Genomic DNA, 18,989 nt, shown 5'->3' on the forward strand with positions numbered 1-18,989 from the left:
CCCCACCCCCTCCGAAAATAGATTTTCGGGGATTTTTTCCTTGCTAAAATCAGGGTTTAGACCATGATGTGTCATCGAATGAGAAGAGCTTCATCTCTAAAAACGGTGAGCTTGTAAAGATAGATTTCATACTAACTGCAAGGTAAAGTAAGGCAAATATTCAAGGTAATTGCCCCGGGGGTGAAACGTCCAAGCCTTTTGTGTCGCGCTTTCATGTACTCCTGGAGAGGATTCTTTCGGGATCCTCTGCAGCTATGTCTCACGGCCATCTTGATGTCGTCCATGTATTCAGATAATTCTGTTTATCTTGCGAAACATGAACAAATCACAGAGAGCCACGTGGGATTCGTTGGAAGGTTGCTCCAGCATGGCAATGGTCTTCTCTGTCAGGAAATGTCAGATGCTCAGGGCATTGTGAGCAGATGTGTTGTCATGGTGATGCAGCCACCAGTTGTCTGGTCGCAGTGTTTGCCTTTTCTTGTCTGACCTATTGTCGTGCTGGTTTATCATCTGGCCCGCACTGTCGTTGAAAACTCACAGTTTTGGCTTCGAATAATTCTTTTGTGCCACGAGCACTTGAACTTTTCCAATAAAACTTGTATATTTTATTTGGAAATCTTGCATAAGCCTCATAGAGCAAAAGTCAGCTGTTAAGGAAACTGATTTTGGTGACCCGAGGTCTGGCATTCAGGAAGGATTTTCAGTGCAATCTAATAGTTGGAGCTCAAGGTGCCATTCCTTATTTGCTGGATGAGAGCAAAAGCTTTCACGGCTTCTTAATATATGGAGAAAGGTTTTGGGAACGCTCTATAAATAGCTTTAGAAGTTGAAAATACCGCAGTGTGTGTATTTGTGTGCAAATGGGAGGGTGCAAAGGGTAATGTATCAGAGAGATCTCTCTTGCCTTTGTTTAACCAAAACACTTCGGAGCTCAAGGACGCCGCGTTTGGCAGAAAACAAACTAAACGGAGACTTCTTTCGGAAGACAACTTGCAGTTAAACTGAAAACACAGAAGTCAAAATGGAGCCAAATGCTGAAAAATGGTCCTCATCTGACTTGTGCCTTACATCATACTGCAGAAACACTTGGGTTCACATAGAAACACTGCACCCTGCACCCTTAGATAATTATTGTACTGTGACGATAACAAATACTTGACTGACAGCAATGACTGCTTTCAATACAATAAGGGAGGAATCTTGAGCGTTACAACTTCACATCGCTGTTCGGGGTTGCCACTATTCCCAATGCGCAGCTACTGTCCTGCCCCTGTTACAACCTTGATACTACCTCCAAATTTAGACAGGGTATTTGCATTTGACTACAGCCCCGCGACGGTGCCTGTGCCGTTCACACAGAACAGCAACACACGGGGTGGAGGAAGGCAGACAATTCCTGGCATTATTAGGCTGGGTGAAAGGGAATACTGCCTGATTCAGAGGATTCCAGGCTTGACATATTGGCCCAATTCTTAGTTTCAAATGGTGATGCTATGAAGCAGAACAAATTGGATGTTTCAAGTAAACTTTAGAGAACAGGTACACTTGAGACAAGCAATAACATCCCTTCCCAGACTTGATCTCAGACCAGGGCCTGTGAACTCACTCTAGAGCAGGGTCAGCATGCTGAATGAGAACCGGTGTAGTCTCAAGAGAAGCCAGGCGAACACAGGAGTTTTAAGAGTTGGCTACATTGTGACCATTCTGCTTTACAAAACCTCTTGGTTAAAACAGTCATTCTTAAAACAATAAAAAAATTCGGACAGAAAAAAAAAGACGTATGATCCAATATAGAAACAGCTGAGGATTTACGTTGCATAAAAGCATCGCACATAGCACATGATTGTGGACGTTATGCATTTGATGTGAACATCGTCATAATGGGAATCATCAGGAGCGACATGAGTAACTAATTCCACGAATCATTCATTCATGATTTCTTCTCAGTCATGACTCCTTGCTTCGACCCATTCATACATTTAACTGCGCTCATCTATTATTCCATCACCTATAAATCTCAGCAGCAATATCAATTAATCGTGATCAATGAAGCTGTCAGTCTTAAAGTCTTTCAAGGCTAAAAGCAATTTGCTGCTAAGCCCGATTGCCGGGTATCACAAACAATGCTCTGCTAGCCAAAAACGCGACAGGAGAAAAGCTAATTGAATCTCATAGCTACAGGTCAATCAGTAACAATGACTTGCAACTTTTGAAGTAGAGTCGTAGCTATCTTTTAAATGCATTATTCTAACCTCAGTTGGCCAAGCTGGACGCGGTAGTCCTCAGGCACCATTTACATTAGCTTTTTATCAATCCAATTAGCTGCTTCTGCTGTGATCTGCTCATGGCACTGCAGAAGGTAGCGACTATAAGCTTTGTCAAGCTCCATGTCAAAATAAAGTGATGATCTGACTTGGGGAGAGTTATTTTTCTGACAATGATCATATTTACAATCAATCAAGATTCGAGACACGTAAACTTGCATTTACCACCTTTGGATCAACCAGAGACATGAGAGAGATTAACCGAACTTTATAAAGGAGTCGCTAAGTCTTGTCAGAGGCAAACACATTTAAAGGGTAGACCAAACAGTAAAAAATGGGATGTTCAGCAATTGCACTTTATTGTATCAATAACGCTGGCTATCGATTAATCGGCATTAAAACTTTATGAGCGCAACAAGCCGCAATTGGTCTTGTGGTGCTTGTGTTTATTGGAGAAATAAAGCTCCATGATTGCATTAAAAAAACAAAACAAAACAAAACAAAACAATAGTGTCTGTAAAATTATTTTCATTATCTAGGATCACTCAATAAGCATTTACACAGAAATTATGTAAGTATACTCAGTTATTATTTAGAAAAAAAAGGAATGATGAGCTCATACTTCATGTACCGTGTACGGTGGTACCATACTCGACCACGTTTTTTTTTTTTTTTTTTTGTCAGGGCATAGAGTCATTTTTATGTATTTATTTATTTGCTCAAGTTGCTCCAAACAGGCCTTGCTTGGGTTCGGCTTGACGCTAGCAATAGCATCTATTTAAAAATTCAAAGGTCTGTGTGTGTATGTGTGTGTATGTGTGTGTGTGTGTGTGTGTGTGTGTGTGTGTGTGTGTGTGATGGAGAAAAAAAAAAATTCCCCTTCAAGCGTCAATGTTCGACCAGCTTTTGTTAACCCCCAAAAGTAATGAGTCATATAGCCTGAAAGGGAGGGACAGTATATGAAGTATAAACATGATGGTGGTGCATCTCAGGGACAGAGGAGGAGATTGCCTTTATCAATCTAATGCCTCTCCGACTGCAGTACAGTAATCATTTCCACAGGCAACATGGCACCTCATTATGCTGATTCACTCGTGGTGTCAGTCAAATTCAGGACACCTTCACAGTTGCAGCATGCATGAACACAACAAACAATAGCATATGCCCCAACACAGAAAAAGTCGCTCATTTCTTTTATCCATCCAACCATCCATTTTCTGATCCGCTTTATCCTCATCAGGTTCGCGGGGGGTGCTGGAGCCTATCCCAGCCGTCTTCGGGCAGTAGGCGGGGGACACCCTGAACCGGTTGCCAGCCAATCGCAGGGCACACAGAGACTAACAACCATCCGCGCTCACATTCACACTTAGGGACAATTTCGAGTGTTCAATCAGCCTGCCATGCATGTTTTTGGAATGTGGGAGGAAACCGGAGAACCCAGAGAAAACGCACGTAGGCACGAGGAGAACATATAAATTCCACACAGGAAGACAAGAGCCCCATACCTATTCAATGCCAATAAATTCCAATCGTTTCCTTCCACTCTTCTCCAAACAACGGTAATCCCAACCTCACAACAAAATGGGGCCATCACAATAAAGAGATTTGTGGTGTACCAAATTGGCTGCCATTTTTTTCTTGTTTTTCTCTTGAAGGCAAGAAAATGTACTTTTCCTTTCCATGAATCAATCAGCCTGACTACAGTGAGTCAGTATTATGAAGTTGTGTCTGCACCACAGGACTGAAATAATTCTTCGAGAAATAACTATTTCTTGGTGAAACGCAAAGCCCTGAGGGGAATTTGGACACAATGCATGACCCTAACTCTGCAGTATCTGTACTTTGGAAGGAAAACGTGCCCAGACCAACAACTCAACAAGGGACACTGTTCAGCTGCACCAGTCAAATGTTCGAGATGTCATTTTGCTGCTACAGAAGGTAGCATACCAAAGTCCATCTCACGGGGCTGCAATTCTGGCTTTACATCACCGTCTGCTGACGACTGTAAGTGATGTCAAACCGGCTTCGGGCTCGCATTGCGAAGGTCACAGCTCACCTGTTTTCTAGGTACGGTATCATGATGGCGGCAATGTGTGCCCGAGGGCAATTATTTATTTATACTGCTACCACCGATTTATTTTGTCTTGTCGTCATTACACTTCCTTTTGGAGTCTGTACTGACACTGTCAATTCGGGGTGCAATGATACATCTACAGCATGACTGATGCGTCTGCTCCAAGATTCAGCTACAATGATCCACGCTGAACTTGTTTGCATCGATGCTGGACACAGACACAATATCATTTTTTATAAGTTAGTGATCGATTTAATTGATATGATTAACAAATTAATTTTAAGCTCAAAATGATCATTTTATGAACGTCACTGAAACCTCAATCGATCAATCTACACGAGTCTGTTAACTTGGAAAAACACTAAGCTTGCTGCATTATCTGCAATGACTAACAAACATTCAACTGAACAAATTAACACAGTGGTTATAAATACCCGCAGCAAGCCATGACATGATCTTGTATTCGATGTTGTGACTCAACATGTGCAATAACAAAACCATTATTCACTGTTCTTGTTTTTTTTCCACTTGTCCTATTTCGCTGGCTGTGCTCTGGCAGATAAATGAAGCAAGGGCTCACATGTCCCCTGGACATTTTAATTAGCTAGTCTTTAATTCAGGCTGATCACAGTTGAAAGGGGGTGACCCCTTTCAACTGTGATCAACCAGTGGGAGCATTGATAAGGACCTGCCACTCACCATAAAGCAGCAGTATAACCCAGCAGCAAATTGTCTCTCTCCTATTTGTCGGCGCTCACCAACTGTGCCATCTCAGGAGATTTGTCCATGGCTGAGTGCAAACTAAAAACCCAGTGACAATGACAGTATGGCACGTGAGCTGTGCTCATCCATCACTGCCCTCCATTTATGACAGCGTGGGCTGTGACCGGGTAGCATACCAAAGTGCCCGATTATTCATAGACGCGAGATTTGTGAAAGCAGAATTAATGTGGGATTGTTTTTGTATTGCATTCCTAGAGGAATGCAGTGTCACAAAACAACACCAGCCTTGGGTTTAATGAGGCCCTGTGAAAGCAAAAATATCTCCAGAAATAAAACATCTGAAGAGTAAAAGAAAAATGAAAATACAGTAGGTTATGTTTAATTTCTTGTTCTATTTGCAGCCTTTGAGTCACCAAAATAGATTTGGTTGTGCTCTAACCTCTAATTCTGAAAATGGGGATTAGATAAAATAATACATACGGTTTAGGAAGGTCTGATAAAACTATTGTCAGATTACCGAAACAAAATATTCTATATTTGAGAGGATGACCGGTTTCTTGAAAAGACAAGGTGAATCAACATGGAAACATTTGGATCAAATCAGGCCCGTTTTACAAGGGGATGGATCTCAGGCATACAAAGTGAGCCAGAGTCAAAAGCGCAAGACAAATCCTCTGCCTACTTTGTTTTGCATGGCTGCTCTCTCTGTGTTCTATTACCCTTATAGCAGGCAGCAAAGTCAACTGAAATTCCTGATTAAAAAAAAAAATATCATCATATGAAACTAAAATTGGAGCAAAGGCATGATAAATGCTTCAGAAGACAAGGTATAAGTACTTGTCATATTAAAATTACTTTCACTAGACATTCATTCAAGAAACTGTCTTTAGTTAAATAAACTGCCACCATATTCGGAATCCTTAACGGCAACAAATCACACCGAATATCTCGACCCACCACTGCCTTTCATTGTCACACTGACTACGACATGACAGATTGTTGTGATTCTGCCCACTGCAGCATATTCACACTCAGGTATCATGTCTTGTTTCCAAACTTTTCTCCCCAGTTGCCCCCCGCCCCCACCCCCCACCGCCCCCAGTAAATCCTCTGCCACGCACCCGTCTTTGCCTGAGACTCAATATTGGGTCTTATCCTTCTCGGTTGAGCCTTCATGCATCTTAAAATTTCTCTCTGTTGGTTTTTGTCCCCCTTTCTTATTTTTTGTTTGACTTCCTTTCATTGAAACTGGTGCACATTTAAATAAAATGAGGTTTGTATTAATTTATGCATCGATGCAACGCCGTAAAGCTCACCAATTGAGACTGTTGGCATATATGACTTGACTCCCCTTGTTCAACTGTTGCCAGGTAAATTAGGCAGTCGGTAACAGCGGATCATTAAATAAATATATAATAGATGATAAATGGTGGCGCGGTGGTGGACTGGTTAGCACATCGGCCTCACAGCGCAGAGGTGCAGGGTTCGGTTTCGGCCTGCCTATGTGAAGTTTTTGCATGCTCTACCTGTGCCTGTATATCATTAAATATCATTAAAAGTACAACATTTAAAAACAGGTACAGAGTTGACGTGATTCATATGGAAAGAAAAGACATTTAAAATATAGCCTATTCAAATGAGTAAAAGAGTGCATTGTGCAAAACCGCTAATTTTACAAACATGATTTTAAAAACACTTTGAAAGACCTTGATCACAGTTGTGAAAAGAGGAAAAGAGGAGAAAAAAAAAAGATAGCAGCAAATAGGGTGACCGTAATGTACACAAGCACAGACGAAAAAAAACAAAAAAACATGCTCATCAACGGTTTTGAGGGGGCATATCACACACTGGGTGCATGTTATTCACTGGATTTTGCAGTCATTCATCTGAACTTGCGACCCAAACCAGCAGCACCTATCAGGCACGGAAACGGCTCGTTGGATGAATAAAAGTGTAGAAAATATTAAAATGCAGTATTAAAATTGATACCTCATAGATAGCCAAACAGCATTGAGCGCTTCAATGGAATCAATACCTCCATATTTACGTCGCAAGGAGATACTGCAGCATATCTCCAACAGAATTTTTATTTTGTTTTAAAATCCGCTTTCACTTGACATGCAGTATTCAGCTAACATTGTTGCATAGGAATCCACATATTGGATGCAGAGAAGCCAAATGAGCAGCCCTGCTACCATGCAGTTGAGTAAACAAACGCTGCAGGCCACTATTTGTTAAATAGTTCAGTTAAATCATATTTTCCATAATATTGTCTGTTCGGTTCTCTTTGAAAAGTAATTGGGAAAAGCAGACACGGCCCTCATACAGGTGGAGCTGTGATCTGCTCAGCCATCCAATGAAAGCTCTTTGGCCTGCAGCAAACTGGCACCGCCAGAGTCCTCGTACCTGTCTACCTCAGTAATCTGCCAGGGAGCAGACAAACATCAGTGGGTCTTATCTCAACTTTCCAGGAGCAGCCAAGGAAAAAGCGGAGAAAAGGCACGGGGCCCAGCAGCGACTGACACCAGACTCAATTCAGTCAACACAAAAATGCAAACAGTTCATTAAATCCAAGCAGGCACGCAAAGAAAATTGTACTCGAGAGTGCAACAAAATAACTGGAAAGACAGGACAGGCTTCATTCGGTGCTCTGACTTTTTTTTCCAAAATAGAAGAGTACATAAAATATTTGATTGACTTGCAATGCAGGAAAACATGAATGTCCTACAGGCCAGGATCAATGCAGCAGCATCCAAAGTGCAACAAAGATAACACTAATGAGCATGACACACCAGCAAGCGCCTTCCATTCCCAGCATGGCTGAGCAAAAAGGATTCACCCAACGGCGACACTAAACAGAGCAGTAGACAGTTACTCTTGGGGGGGTATTATACGCCATCTGCACCAAAGTGATAGTCAATACTTGCATCTCATGCAAGATTGCACACGTGGGCAATGCCAATGAAACCATCTCCGCAAAGCCATTTTCCATGTGCCAGAGCTGGTAAAAAGTCACCCTCTGACAGAAGCAGATTTCGCCTTGGAGAAATTTGTCTTTCCAGCACACAGTGGGTGCTGGTGTTTATATTCACAGGAGCTGCCTGTGGGAAAGTGGTAGCTTAAGAATGATGAAAAGCATATGTTCTGTCACTTTGCACTCGCAATCTCTTGCGACTTTAATTAAAAAGCATTTCAAGACCTGACGACTTCCACACTAACAGGCAGAGGTGGGTAGAGACTGACGAACATTGCACTCCACTGCTACTGTTGCTACTTTGGAATCAAGGGATACTAATATATATATATATATATATATACTGTGTTTTAAAACATTTTTTTCACAATACTTACAATACCATATTTATAATTTCATATACCAGTGGATGAAAAAAGAATATATGTGATCATTTTCCGTCTTTATTCTCGCCCACGTAATTACCTTATGTAATCTACGTCTTCCTTGAGTGTTACTATAGTTTAACGGATTAAAAAAAAAAAAAAGTGATATTGTACAACATAATTATTTAATGGGTTGACAATTGGTTGCCCAATTGCTGGAAGCCAAGGAATTTTGTCGACATGCATGATTTTATCGAAAAGGATTTCTTTGAGGCCCTAATTTTTTAAAACCCTGCGGCTAGAAAATGATTTTTCACACCTTTAAACCTTGTTTATTGATGGACAAATGTCACTCTCTCACCCCTCAGTTATTCCCCTAAACTACAAACAAAAGAAAACAGGAAGGAGGGTACAAGGAAGCTGTCAGGCAACAGTGCATTTTGTCCTTTAAATCAGCAGCACCAAAACTGTCTATTCCGAGAGGGCATCTTCATCTGCAGTGCAGACAAAACTAAGCAGGAGGTCAGGACAAAGGTGAGGCTGAGGCCCTGAGAGGACAGGAAAGAGCACAAAACTGCAAAATCAAATGACCCGTTTGTGTACGTGTCCTTGCATAGAAAGGTTACGAGCTGAAGGACTGTTTTGTTGGGCATAGACAACAAAAAAGGACAAAAATAGTTGAGGATTGTGTGTTTTTTTTGGTTTTTTTGACAGAAATTTTTGACAGCTGTCACAGCGACAATCAGTTTCTGAAAGTGAAAAATTAGTCGACTAGAAAATATGGATTTTCATCCAGACCACTGGCTTTGGATAAATGAGTAGAACATTATGATGCAGAAAAAAAAATAAAAAACAACAAAAGCAATCAATGCAGTCATCTGCCTTTGTCAAGTTCTGTTTTGCTTGTGTTTCAGCTCCAGCTGGAGTGAAGGGCGTTTCCCTCCAGCAGGTGCACCTGTTGCGCAGTTCCCAATCAAGCCTTGCCAAATATTTAAGGATTGCCAAATTGCCAAGTCTCTTTTGTATTATTGACCTTGCTCGCTGTTGTGCTTCAAGTGTAGTTTTATCGACCTCCTGATATTATTCATAGTCGCTCCTGTTTATCATAGTTCCTTGTTTGTCAGTACTTTCATTTTTTTTCATCGTTGATCTTCCATCCATCCATCCATTTTTGCTTCTCGCAAGAAGGCAGATAATTTTGTTTTCACGCGGGCAACAGCTTGAAGAGAGAAGCCCAGACTTCCCTCTCCCCAGCCACTTCTTCCAGCTCTTCCCGGGGGATCCCGAGGCATTCCCAGGCCAGCTCGGAGACATAGTCTCTCCAGCGTGTCCTGGGTCGCCCCGGGGGCCTACTGCTGGTGGGACGTGCCCGGAACACCTCACCAGAGAAGTGTCCAGGAGGCATCCCAATCAGATGCCTGAGCCACCTCATCTGGCTCCTCTCGACGTGGAGGAGAAGCGGCTCTACTCTGAGCCCTTCCTGGATGAACGAGCTTCTGACCTTATCTCGAAGGGAGAGCCCGGACACCCTGCGGAGGAAACTTATTCCGGCCGCTTGTATCCGGGATCTCGTTCTCTCGGTCACGAACCACAGCTCGTGACCATAGGTGAGGGTAGGAATGTCCATGGACCGGTAAATTGAGAGCTTCGCCTTTTGGCTCTTCACCATGACAGACCGATCCAAAGTCTGCACCGATCCGCCTGTCGATCGATAGATTGTTGGTCTTGATCTTTGGTTTTGCATTATTGGACTTTTGACATTTCGTGTGCGCATTCTGTGTTTCCTTCTACGCTTTTCGGATGTGCATTGTTTTTCCTGGCTCATTGTGACCAGAAATTTGTGTTTGTACTTTGTCGGTGTGTTTTTTCCGTAAATATTTTTGTTTTCGCATTTTGTCTGAGCCTGCATATGTCTGGGATTCAAAAACATTATTCGGTTTGGTTCAGCCTTCAAACTAAATGTTTAATTACTGTCCCAGAAAGCTGCTTGGTATGTTTATTTCTTCATAATGATGAGAAACTTTCAACTGTTTGGACTGCAGTGAAGAACTTGTCTCTTTCCCCAAAAGTACAACCAGCATAAAAATATGGCAGCGAGCGCAATCATAGCGTGCCCAATTACCACCGGTTGCCCTGGTTTTGCATTCTCGCTAAGAAAATGCTCTCTTTTATTTACAGATCATCTGACACCTTGCAGCAAACAAAAGAAATGTGTTGCGCCACTGCCTTCTTGCGATAATCCTTAAGGATGTTTATAAGGCACAAGCATACGCCATTTTCAACACTTTAGACTGGTCAAATATTTGTCAGCATAACATGACGGCATGTGGACTGGCTAATAGAATCGATTTGTGAAAAAAAGTCAGTTTACCAAATTGTGAGAGAGGAGGTTTTGTCCCAATGGCATGCATGAGACTCAAATTTGAGTGCTAAATATACCGGTCATGTCATTATAAAATGACCCAATCATGTGCACTCTATGTTGACATATTTCAACAGGGTTATAATGCAATTTTTTTATTATTTTTTTTAAAGTTAAATTTTTTACTTACCTGTCGGTCAACCACTGTGTGGGCAATCTCCCAGCCATGGTAAAATAGATAAGTAAATTTGCAGTGTTCAATATTTGTCTCATCTTTTCTAGGGTCTTCCCCTTTTGGGGTAAGCTGCAGGAAAACATTCCGCAAAGTACAGACTGCAAAGTAGCAACTTTATTTCGTCTGTCTTTATTACCATATTATTTTTTTTTATTCGAGCAAGTTTAAAGTCAACCTGTTTCACAGAATGCAAATTTTGTTCAACTATGGAGGTTCTATGTTAGGTCTTGGGTGGAAAAATCTGTTACATCGTTTGGTAGAATTCCATAATCCCAATCGTCGCCTTCATAGGCACATGTCCGAATATTGCTTTATATCTTTTCAACACTGTGCGGTGCCTTCAGTTTGGAAGTGTGAAGTGTGAAACGATAAGCAATAAGGGAATATCTTCTTACCTTTGATCTCTTGAGGTGTGGGGCTTCTAATCCATGTTGCGGTGCACCAGGCTGTCAGACTTCAGTGGTCGTACAAGCCACTTAGCTTCTCCTCAGCTCACAAGCACAAATGGAGTGCGCCACCAGCTCGCACGAGTGTGCGCTCAAATTCGTTTGGATCCCGTTCAATGAGAATCAGCGTCGATACGCTCTGAAAAGAAAGATGAGAAGGAGAGAACATCTTTGAATGCGAAAACACGGCCTGAACATTTTGATAACTGTTCACATACATTTCACGAGTCATCCTGGGGCTCAAAAACGGATTACATTGTTGAATATCGTATTTTGAAAGATGCTTCGCCCCCAGCGGCAGAATCAACCTAATGGCATTTTTTAATCAGAGAACTGGTGGCACTGCAGAGGACATCCAAAATTCATGTGAGGCTCTGTAAAATGCAGCTTCAGAATTTACTGTCCATTTTTGCTGATGTTTGTTTTACTTTGTCCCCACTCAGCAGCCTTCCTCTTTATTTAGCGCCTTCAACATTTTTCATACTGTCACAGTATATACATTGAGCAACTTCTCAAACTCATGAGCGGTCAAAACAGGGCAGAACAAATTTGCATGGCAATTACGACGCTAAACCGAGAAATTGCCAGAGTGTACAAAAATGAATATTTTTTTCATTCCTTATTAATAGCCGCGAATTTGAAGAGATTGTAAATCAAATATTACCAATCACTGCCTGTGCCGAACGGCCTATTCTTCTGTTACCGCCGACTCTTGTTTGCTTTTCTTGGATCAGGGGCATATTATCAGTAGCAAGGAAGAAACAAGACAGATTGTCCCTTTTATAATTTTATCTTTTAACAAACGGTCGTGATCCTCAAATCGTGTGGGGAACAAGAAAGAACACAGTCGCTTGGCACCTGGCGGACACACTGCTGTGGGACCGCCAGGATAAAGTATTCAAATCTGGTCAAAAATACAAGAAACAACAATGCAAATCGAACTGAAATAAAATGAATAAATTCCTCAGCCAACTGGGTTAATTCACATGAACCACCAATACAATAAGGTAGATCTAGGAACAAACAAATTTGCCTATCCCAATCATTATATATGTCCCAATATAATATTTTTCCATGAAATTACTGGAAATTTCTGGGTTCTTTTCTGTATTTATTTATAAAATATGTATTTTATATAGACCACACAATTCAAGGAAAAATAACATTAATTGCTTCAAGTAACGTTTGTAAGTCTGCCCAGATGTTGAATTTGGCGAACACAAGATTGTCGGCTTTTTCTGAGGCTCCTGACCGTGATGTTACAGTCAGAACATTAGGAGGCAAAATGAAACACTGTGCGGCTTTTTACATCTTTTTCCCAACATGGCGCAACACGAGTGGTTGCCTCAGGGGTATTGTCTTTGTTTTTGTCTTTTTTTTTTTTTGTCCGTTTTTGTCAACCTTACACCGTTTGTTTATACAGAAAGAAGACTTGCCTCGCATTAAGGAGTTTACTACCAATTTTTTTTTTTTTTCACAAACCTACAAAGTTTTTCAGAGATAATACCCGACGGAGCGGCTGGACTTTACAGTGCATGGAAGAGCCAGCAGAGGAGAAGGGGGAACGAGTCGCCGCCAGCCGCTGTCACGGTTCAACTGGCTACTACGCCACATAAAATCAAGGTTGGATCTTCTGAAGGCAAATCCCATTCGAAAGTCAAGCAATCAGATAATGTTCTATACTCTATTCAAAAGGCACTGAAAAAGTCAAGAACGTTTTCATAAAGCATCGGCATATTTTATCATCTGACCCGCATTAAAGCGGTGTACAAGAGAGGAAGGAATCTCAGAGCTACGTTGGTACGTTCTCACTTTGCTTCCAGTAGAATCAAACTACATCAAGCCACCTAAGCTCCTATCCCAGATGGTCATCGCCGTTTGTGGCAATTGCAGGCAAAATAACCAAATTGCGACCGTGCGTCTTATAAATACAAAATCAGTCACTGATCTTATCACGTGTCCTTGCGGGAGAGCATGTGCGGGCAAAACAAGTTAAGAAACGAATTGTCGAATTTAGAAATACAATAAGATGCAAGAACTTGAATTATCTGGTGGCAGCTCATTTTATTTGGTATTGACCATGTGGGGTGTGGGTGTATGCATATACAGGTGCGTCCGTTCCGTTTAGACCACGGTGGCCTGAAACATGCGGTCGTCAGGAACAATAAGTCTGCTAAACTAAAGATGGTAAATCTCTCTTCAGGGGTGGATGCACCCGCTTCAGTCATGGAATTTTTATATCCACTGAACAAATCATTCTTAAAATCAGCTTTCAGGTTCCGGTTCCGTCCTTATCTCAAGTGGTTTCTATTTATTTATGGATCTGTGAAATAATTCTTTTGGTGTGCCACAATTAGAGGCCCACGGAAGAACCTAGCATGGTCGGGACATTTGTGATATTCATGTTTAGTGTATCTGAGGTCGTCCAGGCGTGTCGTCCCTCAGATGCCATTTTTAACTATGCGGCGTAAAGGAATATAGTTCCTTATCAGTCCGTGCCACGACCCCAATTGGAAAGCCATATTCATTGCATCGCAAGAGAAATGAAAGACAGCTGTGCACTGCCTGAGCAGTCTGCGGAGAGCCGATAAAACGTTTAGAATTCACGAGCTGTCATTACACTCTCCATGATCCTGACCCATGTCGCTCTTCCCTCATCGCACGTCAGGTGGCAATACCCAGGGAAAAGTTCAACGCAGGAAATACGCAATCGGCTTACGGAAACAAATCCTCATCTTAGTCCGTGCTAACAAAAAGGTGAGAGGATACTGAGGTAGCAGATATCAACACTAAGTTCTAATCCTTCTATTGTCCATTCAGTATGCAGCAGAGCCAAATATATGAAATTTACTGGAACCAAAATACTCCGGCTAGTCAGAATTAGCATTAATTTGCGAGTGAGTTCAACAAGAAAGATACCTGACGGGAAGCCCCCTCCAAAAAAGCAGCAGCAGATTAAAGTTGCAGTGGATGACAGACAAGAACCATTAAGTCAATCAGAATCCGAATCATCTTTATTGGCCGAGTATGTAAAACACACAAGGAACTTGTCTCTGGGAGTATGAGCCACGCTAGGATTGCAATAACAAGTAACTACGACAAACAAAGAGAGTACAGAAAGACTTTCCGTAATGGAAGCGTACCATTGTGCAGTAGTACAACCGAATGACAGTGGTGCGACAATGTGAAGAGTCATCGAGAAGAAATAAAGTGATCACCGGTGCGGTACTTACGATACGATGACGGTTGTTGGTATTGTCTTTGTTTTGCCATTTTCGTTCGTTTTTTGCAAACCTATGCCGCTTACTTACCCGAGACAAGACTTGCTCAGCATTAGGGAGTCCATTCCCTCTGATGCAAATGGAAAATCTTGCAATATCACGGGCCAACTCACGACTTAAGAGCCATATTTGGCCATTCATATTTTTTTTTCTCCAGCAGAAGCTCGAAAACTCCACAGATCACCTCTAGTTTGAACAATATTTTTTCAGAAACATTTACCTGCCAAGTTGCGCAAACATCAAATGTTTTATATTCCATTATGCAAGAACTCATGGAATATCATGAAGGCCTCGACAAGTCGTTTCTTTGCCTTTGTGTTTGGTCCTTTTTGCAAAAGCAGTCAACTGCCATAAAAAAAGAACAATGGTTTCCTGAAATCATGACATCCTGACATGTTTCACAGCAGATTAAAGTTGCAATGGATGACAGACAAGAACATTAAGTCAATCAGAATCCGAATCATCTTTATTGGCCGAGTATGTAAAACACACAAGGAACTTGTCTCTGGGAGTATGAGCCACGCTAGGATTGCAATAACAAGTAACTCCGACAAACAAAGAGAGTATAGAAAGACTTTCCGTAATGGAAGCATACCATTGTGCAGTCGTACAACCGAATGACAGCAGTGCGACAATGTGCAGAGTCATCGAGAAGAAATCAAGTGATCACCGGTGCGGTACTTACAATACGATGACGATTGTTGGTATTGTCTTTGTTTTTGTCATTTTGGTTCATTTTTGGCAAACCGATGCCGCTTACTGACCTGAGACAAGACTTGCTAAGCATTAGGGAGTCCATTCCCTCTGATGCAAATGGAAAATCTTGCAATATCACGGGCCAACTCACGACTTAAGAGCCATATTTGGCCATTCATATTTTTTTTTCTCCAGCAGAAGCTCGAAAACTCCACAGATCACCTCTAGTTTGAACAATATTTTTTCAGAAACATTTACCTGCCAAGTTGCGCAAACATCAAATGTTTTATATTCCATTATGCAAGAACTCGCGGAATATCATGAAGGCCTCGACAAGTCGTTTCTTTGCCTTTGTGTTTGGTCCTTTTTGCAAAAGCAGTCAACTGCCATAAAAAAAGAACAATGGTTTCCTGAAATCATGACATCCTGACATGTTTCACGATTAAGAGTGTTCTTTTACAACGCATGCATGACAGTTAGGAATGTTTAATGTTACTTTAATAAGGCTGTCTTTTATGACCCCGGAACAGATATTTTCTCTTTCCATTATTTCCATTCGGAAAAACCATGAGATGAACTTGAACCTGAAAAGGATTGATCTTTTTTTTTAACTACAGTTAACAACAGCAGGGAGATAATTTGTTATTTTCTTCTATTTTATTTTTTTAGAGCAGTTGCCAAATATAAACATCTGCTACGGTCCCTGACAGTGGGACACAGGACGGCCAAAGCGGAAAAACTACGGCTAAGAAGAGCTGAAAGCAGAAGGGGAGGGCATGTTATGAGCAGAGTAAGTTGCACTGCATGGCGAGCTGCCACATTAGCCATTGCAGGACAGAGCAGACTCATTTAGGTGTCTGCAGTCGATGCTGCTGAATGGCAATAGTGCTTCCTCTGCTGCTGCTTTCAGGGACGTGCCCGGAGTGTTGAGTGGCCTTCTTCCTGTGGCCTTAAATCAGTTCTCCACTAGACACACAAAGAGCAGCTGCAAACTCTCTCTCTCTTTCGACCACACTCCCTTCCATGACCGATGAAGAAGTGTCATTTGACCACTGCGTCCCCATGGGAGAAACATAAGAAGACAACATTGATCCCAAACTTGACGACATCCGGAAGGACCTGAACAACCTGACTTTAAAATGAAAAATCAACATGGAGTGGTCAGCCATCGGGTAGCCTTACAAAAGACATTTGGTGACAGGGCAGTTAAGTGCTCTGGATGCGCAATACACTGATGAGATTTGCCCGTGGTGATATCGGACGGATTCATTGACACAGGTAGCTCAATCGCTCATGTGTCCTGTTGGCTTCAAACCTCACCTGAGGACAGCAGGTGTTTGGATATCCTATGCTTGTCCGTATTCACTTAAAATGTACAAATTAGGCTATACTACTTCTTCCCGGGGTGTATACAGGTACAGTATATGCATAATTCATCAAAGATTCTGTTGAAAGCAGTGCGGCCTCTGAAGAACTGTTTACCGAAGGAAATCCCATTAAGATGTCGCTATGGCAAATTAAGTCTATAAACCATGCTGATAATTCCACATTCATTTCCATGCTTTGCATCTGTTGCTGGACAGAACAAAAATGAAAACCTTATAGGCCCGCAGGGTCATAAAGTCCGGAAAGAGGCCAACACTTCTGTTTCCTGAGTCAAAGGGAATCAAAATTACAGATGCGGCAGTTCTCTTTGAATGACACAAGTGATGTCTAATGTTCTGCCTCAGATACTGCAATTTGGCAGAAAGGCAGTGTGATGGCTCTCGATGCAAATCCTCCTGATTTTTCCAGTACTATCCAGGAGGCAGAAATCGGCCACAATTACAGACGTCAAAAAGATCAGTCCGATTTCAAAATGTGCCTTTCACACAGCACTAACATGTACTGTCGTGGCTGCTCAGTACCATGAGATAAAAATAAATCAAAGCAAATACTCGAAGAAGACCGGAATGTGGACCTCAAAGTCAGCTCTGTGTGTTTTCTTCGACCTTTAAAATTCTATTTAATTTTCAGAGGCGAATGCAATTTTCTTGTTTACCTATCTGCGACTTTCAATTTGCACAATAGAATTGCAGAGGAACGTCTGCCTGGAGATGTGTACAGCAGTCGGTCAGAGATAGTCATAAGGTTTTTTTTTTCCTATAAGGTAGCAGTGGCTGAGTCGTGAAGGACAGAGGCTTCAACAGTGGGTAGTCCACTTCAAATCTCCAGATGTAATGCCCACCAGCAAGGCGCTGAAATGATTTGGACTCTGATTTGCAGCCAATGACAGCAATTAAATCACCCACACCCCCAAAACAAAATGCAAAAGTTCACAACAGCTCATGCGTCAAACTCAAGGCCCCTAGGCTAAATATGGCCCGTCACATTCTATGTGACCCGGAAAAGCAAATCACGTTTGTCAACTTACATAATCCTTGCTAAAATCTGTACCAGAGCTGTAAACTGTCATCATAACGTTGAGATTTTGCAAGAATGTCGCAAACTGTTAGCCCTGACTTCAGATTTCAAAACTAGTTCGGCATCAATTTGTTGGGTAGATGTAGTAAATACAATGAGACGATTACACATGGATTTGTATTCACCGTCCTAATAGTCAAAATGAGGGAAGGCATAATGAAAAAGTGGCCCACGACAAAAATGAGTTTGACAGCCCTGACCAAGGCAGAGAGGGAGAGAGATAATCTGGTGCGCCAGCCTTCCTGTGTGGAGTTAGCGTGCTCTCCCCGGGCCTGCGTGGGTTTTCTCTGGGTACTCCGGGTTCCTCCCACATTCCAAAAACATGCATGGCAGGTTCATGGAACACTCTAAATTGTCCCGAGGTGTGAATTTGAGCGCGAATGGTTGTTCGTCTCTGTCTGCCCTGCGATTGGCTGGCAACCGGTTCAGGGTTTCCCCTGTCTACTGCCCGAAGACAGTTGGGATAGGCTCCAGCATGCCCCGCGACCCTTGTGAGGATAAGCCGATCAGAAAATGGATGAATGGATGGATGAAAATATGTGCTTTGGTTCAATTAAGATTGGGAAACACTGCAATGGAGAACTAACGCCACCATGGCCAAACCAATGGATACAATTAGAGGAGAAAAGATTTTTTTTTAGGGTGTGCTCTGGCTCTCTTGGCCAATGTCAGCCAAGGTTGACTGTGTACCATAAGCTAGTTGGCACAATCCAATGTATCCATCTGTCTGCTGATCGAACTCTCGTTCAGTATTCTGCAGCGACGTCCAACTTTTGTTTTGCAGGTTTTTTCCGCCTCAACCTGTTTGCCTGTCAGAGAACAAGCGGCCCAAATGGCTCTATAATGAGACACTTGACCGTGAAGACAAGCAGACATTGAGCAAGGGCCATGAGAGAGGCACATTAGAGATGGGGGGGAGATCATGGAGAGGATTCTTAGTCTAATTTATGGACACATCAAAAGGGTAATGTCAAAGGGTCCCTGCATAAGAAGAGACATAAATTTTTTCAATTAAGTTACATACGACACATTATGTATGGCATTTGTCAGCTTTTTTCAGTGTCACATTTCTGTGCAAGCAGCAATGAAGTCAACCTGGGTGTTTT

At 42.1% G+C, this 18,989-nt stretch overlaps 1 long non-coding RNA gene across 1 annotated transcript in view; it reads right to left on the reverse strand.

Annotated features, from left to right (window-relative positions):
• LOC109521981 (uncharacterized) overlaps window positions 1–18,989 on the reverse strand; it is a 121,843-nt gene that overhangs the window by 61,970 nt on the left and 40,884 nt on the right. Inside the window, exon 2 of the long non-coding RNA XR_002169472.1 lies at window positions 11,393–11,582. This is a non-coding gene — a long non-coding RNA (uncharacterized LOC109521981). The remainder of the gene's footprint in view (window positions 1–11,392; window positions 11,583–18,989) is intronic.

Source organism: Hippocampus comes, unplaced genomic scaffold (assembly GCF_001891065.2).
Source record: "Hippocampus comes isolate QL1 unplaced genomic scaffold, H_comes_QL1_v1.1 scaffold478, whole genome shotgun sequence".
NCBI classification, from domain to species: domain Eukaryota; kingdom Metazoa; phylum Chordata; class Actinopteri; order Syngnathiformes; family Syngnathidae; genus Hippocampus; species Hippocampus comes.